Source organism: Macaca mulatta, chromosome 6, assembly GCF_049350105.2.
Source record: "Macaca mulatta isolate MMU2019108-1 chromosome 6, T2T-MMU8v2.0, whole genome shotgun sequence".
NCBI classification, from domain to species: Eukaryota; Metazoa; Chordata; class Mammalia; order Primates; family Cercopithecidae; genus Macaca; species Macaca mulatta.
In genome coordinates, this window is record NC_133411.1 from 79,975,270 (window position 1) to 79,983,556 (window position 8,287).

An 8,287-nucleotide genomic window follows, 5' to 3' on the forward strand; every position below is an offset into this window, starting at 1 on the left:
TTCCTCACTCTCATTTGTCTTGCCTAAGCTCCAACCTACATTTTTATTTTGGTCTTACATCCCAGTAATCCCCAACAAGATGCATGTGCTTTGACCAAAGTGGATTATTCGTTTAAAACTTACTAGTTTCTCATTTTAGTTAACAATATAGTTTTAAATAACATATGGACAGGGCATAAAATTCTAAAGTACAAAGTAGACAGTGATAAGTCTTTCTCTCATCCTTTCCCCTAGTCACCCAGTTGTCCTATCTGGAGGTGTTTATAAACATACATTTTTAGATATATATCTAAATAGGTATAGATATATCTCTATATAGATTTTCCCCAATGTAATAAGCGTAATATATATATATATAATACTGTTCACGTTGCTCTGTTTTTTTTGTTTGGAAAAAGTAATAACATACTGTAGCTCTAGTTCCCTATCAGTACACATAGAACTGCCTCAAAAAATACACATATAGAAAACTTTTCTGACAGTACAAAACAGTATATACAATAGAGTAAAAAAAAAGTCTCCATTCCTTCTGGATCTCAGCCCACTTTCTTCTAAGGTAATGGCTTGTATTAGGGTTCTTCAGGGGAACAGAACCAATAGGAGATATATATATATATACACACATACATACATATAGATACGTGTGTGTGTGTGTGTGTGTGTATATATATATATATATATAGTGAGATTATGGAAGCCAGGAAGTTTCATGATTTGCCACGTGCAAGGTGGAGAACCAGGAAAGGTGGTGGTATAACTCAGTTCAAGTCTGAAGGCCTGAGAACCAGCAGCTTTGACATCCAAGGATAGGAGAAGATAGATGTCCTGGCTGAAGAAGAGAGAGTGAATTTGTCCTTCCCCCACATTGTTCTATCCAGGTCCTAACAGACTGGATGTTGCACTCCCACACTGGTGAGAGATATTTCCTCAGGGATCTTTACTCAGTCCCCTGATTCAGATGCTAATCTATTCCAGAAATAACCTCACAGACAAACCCAGTAAGTGCTTTTCCGGCTATCTGGGCATCCCTTAGCCCAGTCGAGTTGACACATGATACTAACCATGACAAGATTCTTACCAGTTTCTTAAATGGCTGTAATAATCAAAGTTCAGTGCAGGAAATAGAAATCTTCTGGGAAGCTAAAGTAGACAGGACTTAATACAGGGAAGTAGGTCCTTATGAAATCATTGGAAGGGCTAGAAGAGTAGGGATAGGAGGGAGGGAGTGCTCCAGATGGAGCCACTGTTCAAGAGCATGGCTCCAGAGAGCAAAAAGCTACTGCTCCTGCCACCATGAAGCCAGAGGATAGACCCTGGCAAGCTGGGTCACTTCATCACAATTGCGTCTCAATCCCCATCTCCTTGCCTTGCTTGCTGACAGTAACAAGAAGGAAGCTGGCCTTCCGCTCATCCCTGACTTGCATATCGTGTTAGTATATTTAATTGGAGGAGCCCAATTTTGCATCCAGAGCATTATCTGGAAAGGACTTTGGGAACTACGGCTTTTAGCTTTCCAGCTCTACAGTTTTGAAGACATCCTAGAAGGAGGATAGAGCAGAAGAGGATGGAGCAGAAGGTAAGAGAGCCAATCCACACAATATTCTCCCCCAAATATTCTACACATCTTTAACCGTGTGAATGCACAACCTCACTTCTAAACAAATGAGACCACACTATACCTCTGTTCTGCATTTCAGGTTTTCCACGTATTGTGTGTTAGTGGTTGATCCATCTCGGTACAGATAGTTCTACTTCATTCTTTTTTATGCTGGCCTCCTATATTACTATACCGTAATCAGTTTAACCGGTCCCCTATTCATGGTTATTTAGGTAGTTTTCAGTCTTTTGCAGTCACAAGCAATTCTGCACTGAGCAAGCTTTTGCCTAAGTTTGTGTGTGTTTTGAGGAGTATGGTAGAATAAATCAACATGGATTATTCCGATCCCACAGAACAAGACTTTGTTTTCCCACCCCAAAGTCTTTGTGTGGTAATGCCTCATCCCTGCTGCTCATCTTCATCTACAGGGATGCTGTTCACCCTGGAGACCTCCTTCTCATGCATACACGGAACTTAACACTCCACAGAGTACCTGATAACTGAACAAGAAGCTGTGATTAGTCCAGTTCTGCACATAATGACACTGAGGTGACATAGAAAGTTTAGGTGACTTGTCCAAAATCACATAGCTGGTTAGTGGCAGATATGGGATTTGAACTCAGGCCATCTCCTTCAAGAGTACATATTCTCAACCACTACAGGAATAGCATCTTATTATCTAGAAACGTGGAGCACGTCCTTAGTCACCTTTGTGTCCTTGACTTTATCCACAATAAATAGCTGGTAATATGTGTTGAATGAATGAGTAAATGAATTCTTATTGGATCTAATTGGCAATTTATATGAAAACAGCAGTTTGGTTACTATGCACAACATGAAATTATTATAATATCATTTTGCCTGAGACACAACTCAAAGCAAAGATGTTTCTGGAAGCTGCCCTTCTTGTCCATTGAGAATTTTAATCAAGTAAAATGGAAATCATGCATTAGACAACCTACCTCAGCTCACCATTAGTCCACCAGGTGGCAGTATTATCCTGAAAAACCACAAGAAGCCTACTTTCTCCCCAGCCGTTTTCCCTGAATTGGTGTTTTAGAGTCATCAGAGTTGGCGCAGAAAAAAACCCCAAGATATTTGGTTATTACTATGTTGACAAAGTAGCTTTGAAAGTTCAGCTATAGTTATTGATACTAACCAGAAATGTGGAAATAAAATCTAACCAAGGTTCTATTTCTTTTTTAAATTGGTATATACTCTTTGTACGTATTTATGAATGGCATGTGGTATTTTGTTGCACCCGTGGAATGTTTAATGATCAGGTCAGGGATTTTTTTTTTTTTAATTTTTTTTTGAGAAAGGGTCCAGGTCTACACGGTTGTCCAGGCTGGGCTGCGGTGGTATGATCATAGCTCACTGCAGCCCTGAACTCCTGGGCTCAAGTGATCCTTCCATCTCAGCCTCCCAAGTAGCTAGGACTATGGGTATGCATCACCATGCCCAGTTAATTATTTATTTATTTATTTTAGAGACCAGGTCTCGCTATATTGGCCAGGCTGATCTTGAAATCCTGGCTGCAAGCCATCCTCCCCAGGAGGCCTCTCAAAGTACTGGGATTATAGCTATGAACCACTGTGCCCAGCAAGTCAGGGTCTTTTGGTATCCATCACCTCAAGGATTTATCATTTCTATGTGTCGGGAACATTTCAAGTCTTCTTGCTGTTTTGAAATATACATTGTTGTTAACTGTAGTCACCCCACTCTACTATTGAATATTAGAACTTATTCCTTCTATCTAATTGTATGTTTTTACCCATTAACCAACCTTTCTTCATCCGCCTATCCTCTCCCCTGACACACCCTTCTCAGCATCTGTTATATATCATTCTACTCTATCTCATGTGATACTTGTCTTTCTGTGCCTGGCTTATTTCACTTAATATAATGACTTCCAGTTCCACGCATGTTGCTGCAAATGATGAGTTCATTCCTTTTTATGGCCTAATAGTACTCCGTTGTGTATATATAGCACATTTTCTCTCTCCAGTCATCTGTTGATAATCACTTAGCTTCATTCCATATCTTTGCTATTGTGAATGGTCCTGCAATAAACACGGAGTGCAGGTGTCTGTTTAATATACAAATTCCTCTTCCTTTGGATAAATGCCCAGCAATAGGATTGCTGGATTGTATGTTAGTTCTATTTTTAGTTTCTTGAGACATCTTCATACTGTTTTTCATAATAGCTCTACTAATTTACATTCCCACAACAGTACATAAGAGTTACTTTTTCTCTCCTGTTATTTCTTATCTTTTCAGTAATAGCCCATTCTGACTGGTAAAAGATGGTATCTCAACATGGTTTTGATTTGCATTTCCCTAACGATTAGTAACGTTGAGCATTTTTTGACGTATCTGCCCATTTGTATGTCTTCTGTTTATTCATGTTATCTGTCCACTGTTTCCTGGAATGATGATGATGATGATGATGATTATTGTTATTATTATTATTTTACTGTTGAGTTGTTTGAGTTCCTTGCATATTTTGGATATTAGTCCCTTGCTGGATGAATAGTTTGCAAATATTTTCTCCCATTCAATGGATTGTCTCTTCCCTCTGTTGACTGTTTCCCTTGCTTTTTAGTTTAATATAGTCCCATTTGTCAATTTTTGTTTTTGTTTCCTGTGCTTTTGAGGTCTTAGCCATAAAATCTTTGCCTGGGCCAGTGTCCTGAAATGTTTCCCCTATGTTTTCTTCTAGTAGTTTTATAGTGTCAGGTCTTATGTTTAAGCGTTTAATCTGTCTTGAGTTGATTTTGTCTATAGTGAGAGATAGGGGTTCGGTTTTAGTTGTCTGTGTATGGGTATCTAATTTTCCTAGCCCCTCTTATTGAAGAGGGTGTCATTTCCGCCATAAATGCTCTTGGAAACTTTGTTGAAAATCAGTTGACTGTAAATATGTAGCATTATTTTCTGGCTTCTGTATTTTGTTCCTTTGGTCTACATGTCTGTTTTTATTCCAATACCATGCTGTTTTGGTTACTATAGCCTTGTAATAAATATGTTTTGAAATCAGGTAGAGTGATGCCTCCAGCTTTGTTCTTTTTGCTCAGGATTGGCTATTAACAATCATCTTTGGTTCCATACAAATTTTAGGATTGTGTTTTCTTTTTCTGTGAAAAACGACATTGATGTTTTGATAGGGATTGCATTGAATCTGTAGACTGCTTTGGGCAGTATGGTCTTTGTAACTATATTAATTCTTTCAATCCATGAGCAAGGGATATTTTTCCATTTGTTTGTATGCTCTTCAATTTCTTTCATCTGTGTTTTGTAGTTTTCATGTAGAGATCTTTTATCTCCCAGCATTCTATTTCAATTAAACTTTTCAACAATGTGTAATAATGGAAAGAACACAAGCTATAATAATCTTGGGTAAGTCCTAGCTTCCCTGGGCCTCGGCTTTGACATCTGTCAAATGGGGCAAATATTACTTCTCTTGCAGGATTGTTGTGAGAATAAATACAATGATATATGAACTGTGTCTTACCTACTTACTATGTTTTTCACATGTTTGTGATTATGGAAAGTCTGCTTGCCCTGCACCAGTTGGAAGTATTTTCTTAGTTAACCTGATTACTAACATCATTTGGATCACTTGGATAAGGGTTAAGTTAAAATTTTCTTTTTATGTTATTATAAAGGATGTTTTCTAAATAAATTATTTCCATAAAAGAATATAACTGACTTGGGACTGACTGCTTACAAGCATTTTGAAAGTAAATGATATAATTGCAGTTCATACAAATAAGATACTGGGCTGGGCACGGTGGCTCATGCCTGTAACTGTAGCGCTTTGGGAGGCCAAGGCAGGCTGATCACTTGAGCCCAGGAGTTCGAGACCAACCTGAACAACATGGCGAAACCCCGTCTACAAAAATAAACCAAAAATTATCTGGGTGCACCTATAGTCCCAGCTACTCAGGAGGCCGAAGTGGGAGGATCACCTGAGACTGGGGAGGCTGAGGCTGCAGAGAGCTGTGATCACACCACTGCACCCCAGCCTGGGTGACAGAGTGAGAATCAGTCTCAAAAACAAAAACAAACAAACATACAAAAAATAGTAAGATACTAACCACTAACCACTTGTTCATGAAAGTTAGATGCCAGTTCCCACTCCCTCATTACTGTTATACTAGACATTTTAAATAATGTTGTTTATGTCTCAAAACATATTTATTATGGCAGATTTTCCTTTATTCAAATTAACTGCTGTATGAGACTGTAGTTAACTACAGGTGGTACTTTGTGATGACTTAACTGAGCAGAAAGTTAAAAATATAAACTGTGTTAATTGGTCAGGTGCAGTGGTTCACGCCTATAATCCCAGCACTTTGGGAGACTGAGGCGGGTGGATCACCTGAGATCAGGAGTTCAAGACCAGCCTGGCCAACATGGCAAAACCTCATCTCTACTAAAAATACAAAAATTGGGTGGTAGCGGGTGCCTGTAATGGCAGCTACTCAGGAGGCGAATTGCTTGAACCTGGGAGGTGGAGGTGGCAGTGAGCAGATCTCAAGCCACTGCATTCCAGCCTGTGTGTGCACATACGTATATATGTATATATAGGATATATACACACACATACACATATATATACACACACACATATGTATCTATATACTGTGTTATTTAATGAGAGTTGGCAATTTTCTACAAGCAGTGTTATGAGGTGTTAGACTCATATAAAAAATGTATTCTTAACAAAGTGGTTCAAAATGTTTAAAAAACACGAGTTAAAAGATAGCATAAGTCAGTAATCATTAATGAGAGGAGTCTATGATCAACTTTTAAAGAGAACAGTGTATAATTCTAGTAAGTATAAGGTTGATCAAAACTGGAAAATTACAAATAATGTGATGATGACTAACACTGATAATGTGCTTACTAAGGCACTGTTCTCACTAATGTACGTATATTAGCTTATTTAATCTTCATGATAACTGTGGCAGCCAGTACTCTTACTATTCCTATCAACATTCCTATTTTTGCAAATAGATATTTCTATACATGTAGGTTAATAAAAATTAAACACAATCAGAAAGAAGCAAGTAACAGGAAGTAACCATAGATGCAGAGAAAATTTAAACAATTTATACGAGTACTTGATAAAACTTTATACAAATACATTTTAAAAGTGTGATTACATGAATGCTGTTTTAAAAAACATAAATAAATAAAATAAATTCCCAAAGAGACAGAAAACTGAAAATGGTCACTGGCCAGGGAATTCATTGAGAAGGTAATCTGAGAAGCTCTGGACTCAAATATTTTATTAGTGACTTCTTCCAAACTTTCAAGGAAAATAAAATTCTAATGATACTTAAACTGGTCTAGGACTTAGAGAAAAAACTTCCAACATCATTTTCTAAAGCCAGCAAAACACAATATAAACCTGAAAAATTTGTTTTTGGTATGTTGCACTATTGTGGTGGGTTGTACTATTGTTCAAAACATTTGCTGTCCCTCCTGGGGGATGGATTAATTATAGGCCTTCATCCCACTGACATCTGGCCTGCTTTAGGACTTGACGTGCTCCTCCTTGTCGCTGGATTACTTATTCCCATCCCGTTGAAGCCAAGAGTAGTTCTCCAATTTGCCTTGGCCAAATGGTCAATGAAATAAGGGCAGAAGTGACATTATGCCACTTAGAAGCAGAAGTTTTAAAATAGAGTTCACGGTTCACCATGTCTCTCTTATCTCTACCATGATGACCAGCAGTACGTCAGATCAGCTGCTTTATCCACTTCATTCCGGAGGGAAGATGGCGTGGAAGAGAGGCACAGCAGATGGTGGACACAGACCATGAATAAGAATTAAACCTTTGTTACTGTAAGCTGCTAACATTTTGAGATGTTTTTTATCACAGCATAACCTAGCCTACTCTGACTGATGCATTCCTCTTTTCCCACACAAGAAAACTATGGACTACATTGACTTATAAACACCAATTTTAAAAATCTTTAATAAGGAAAAGATTTCAGGCATACATTGTAGGAATAATATACCCCCAACTGAGATTCATTTCAGGAATGCAAATTTGATGTTCCTGATAAAATAAGAAGAGATTTATATTACCCTGACATGAAATCTATAGTAGCTCAATAATGAAATACTAGAAATATTCCCATTAAAGTCAAGAGTGTGACAAGACAGGTTATTAGCTCCCCTATTATTTAACCTTTACATCTATTGTATTTTCAGCTTAGTTTTTTTTTTTAATCCTGCCAAACACTAAATGTTTATATGTGAAATGTTGAACATTTGTTCTAATTCAGTATTCTTTCCTTTAAAGAATTCTTTTGGTTTGAAACCTCTTTATATTTTGCACCTAAATATGCCTAAGTTTTGATGGTTTCATTGGTTTATTAGCCAATAGTACATCTTCACAAATACACAATAAATTGTATTTGTGCAGATGTACTATAGCCTTATAAACTGAGGTTTTAGCATTCCACTATCAATTATAGCCTCAAAGCTGAACTGAGTACATGAGGTATCATATTTTGGAGGAAAACTCAATGAACTCTTTCTTTTTCCTGTTCTCTGGAATCACTTCCATGATACTTATTTTGTTTACCTTTACTGCTGCCTTTAGAATAGGTCTATATTTTCTTGATAAAAACGTTCAGTGAATTTTGTTTCACCATTAGTTAATTGAGGTTAAAG